This window comes from Triticum dicoccoides, chromosome 2B (assembly GCF_002162155.2).
Source record: "Triticum dicoccoides isolate Atlit2015 ecotype Zavitan chromosome 2B, WEW_v2.0, whole genome shotgun sequence".
NCBI lineage: Eukaryota > Viridiplantae > Streptophyta > Magnoliopsida > Poales > Poaceae > Triticum > Triticum dicoccoides.
In genome coordinates, this window is record NC_041383.1 from 79,395,868 (window position 1) to 79,398,309 (window position 2,442).

Sequence of the window (2,442 nt, forward strand, 5' to 3'; positions counted from 1 at the left end):
ATGTCAACCTCGGGAAGTACCAAGAATGGTACAAATCATCCACCAACGGCTGCATAAACACACTCAAATTCTTCCCCGGATATTCAGGCCCCGGAATTATAAGCGACAGGAACATGGTCTTGCATTGCATTATGGCGCCAGGAGGGAGATTCAGCGGAATAACAAATACGGGCCCACAGCTGTATGGATTAGACGACATACCATATGGATTGAACCCATCACCTGTTATAGCAATTCTGACATTCCCAGCCTCGGCTGCTTCCTCCGGGTACTCTATATCGAATGACTTCCATGCTTCACCTCCTGATGGATGTACAATTTTTTTGGATTGTACCTTTTCCCTTCCTTGTGCCACTTCATCATTTTGGCAGAATCCTCGGTGATGAAAAGGCGCTGCAGTCTTTTTATAAAATCAAGATACCGAAGAACCTTCACAGGGATTTTTAGCTGCTGCTTCTGACCATGCTTATCGACCACCTCAATATACCGAGAGGAACCGCACTTCCTACAGTACTTGTCATCCGCATACTCATGCCTAAACAAAAGGCAATTCTTTGGACAAACATGTATTTTCTCATAGTCCATCGAGAGCGCCTTCATGATTTTCTTCGTACCGTACATGGTTTTCGGCAGTTCATGGCCCTCAGGCAGGCTGTTAGCCCATACTCCCAGAAATGCTTCGAAGCAACCTCGGCTACAGCCGTACTCAGCCTTGAATGCCATCAGTTGCGAGATGGCATCCAGCACAGACAGCTTGGCACCCTCATAGAGAGGTTTCTTTGACGAGGCCAAGATTTCCAGGAAGGCCTTTGCGGTTTCCTCCGGCTCCTCCGGTTCATTCGCTGAATGTGACGGAGGTGTCGGCTGTGCAGCAAAGACATCATCTAGCATGTCTCTAACCCCATTGTCCTCATAACCAGCGACGCGTTGTCGTATCACATCCTCTCTACCACGGTCCCGCTGGGCAAAGTTTATCGGCATATTAAAGTTGGGCATAAATCCATGCGTGCGAAGGTGCTTAGTCATCTCACTCTTATCTCTGCGGATACGCCTCTTACATCTGGCACACGGGCATTCTGGCACCATCCTCATTGGACTACGGAATATCTCTTTCAAAAACACATCAGTTTTCTCGACCCACTCTGTTGTTACTTGATTCCGACGGAAAAACCCACTATACATCCACTGATTATCTGCCATCTCTGCTTTATTGGAAGCCACACAACAAAATTAAGGATTCATTTAAATTACTCACATCAATATTTTATTTTTTACAAGGTTGACGAGAAACGACATTTAATCCACCTACATCTCTAATAGGTAAAGATGGGTCCTAATCCCACCCGAGAATGTGTAGATTGAGTACGTTGTCCATGCTCTACCCCATTCCGAGACAAAATTTCGGCAGCACCTCCCCGCTGTTCTCCAAATACACGTCTCGGCAAAATGCCGAGAGAATGTGCATCCGGAGAACAACAGGGAGGCGCCGCCGAAATCCTGTCTCGAAACGGGGTAGAGCATGAACAACGTAACCAATCTACACATCCTCGGGCTGTCCGTGGAAAGCGCTGGACAATCCGAAAGAGCTGCGGTGATAAATATGCAATTGAATGCATATTTATCGATGCAACCCTTTCGGACGGGAGACCTAGGTTAAGCGACTAGATGTGAAAAATTAATCTAGTGACATGATTAAAAGAACGTATGAGGTGGTGGATTTGTAGCTCACCCTCGGATGTAGATGATGTAGTCGATCAGCGAAGGGACAATCAAAGACCAAGAGCTCCAACGTCAATGATCACTCCACCGGAGGCAACACCAGAAATCCTCTAAATTCCACCAAATGAAAAAAAATTAGGTCATCACATCACAAATAAAGCATCATCACACATCACATCATATCACAAACTTGTTTTAGCAAGACCAACTTGATGAAGTAACCACTCATCATATCCAAATTTTAACTTTCGTCTCTCTATCTTCACAAAAAAATTACTCTTCCCTCTCATCTCATCTTCACAATACATATATCTATAATATTGAGTATGTATCTAAAAACATAATAAAACTACACAAATATCCATTCATCTCATCTATCTATCTCACATTATGCACTTAATTTTTTTCACATTTATACTCTCTTTCATTTCATTCATCTATCTAACATCCATCTATCTAATCATCTATTACTATACATATATATACATTCATCTACAGCATTACTACACAAAAAGGTAAAAAAAAACTTACCTACGGATGAGGGGCGACCACCGGAGCAGGGGACGACCACCGGAGCAGGGGGCGGCCGGTCGGGGCAGGGGACGACCACCGGAGCGGCAGGGGGCGGTCGCCGGAGGGGCCGGCCGGTCGGACCAGCAGGGGGCCGCCCAGGCTAGGCCGTGGGCCGGCCGGGGTCGAGGAGGAAGGGGCGGGGGCGGCTGG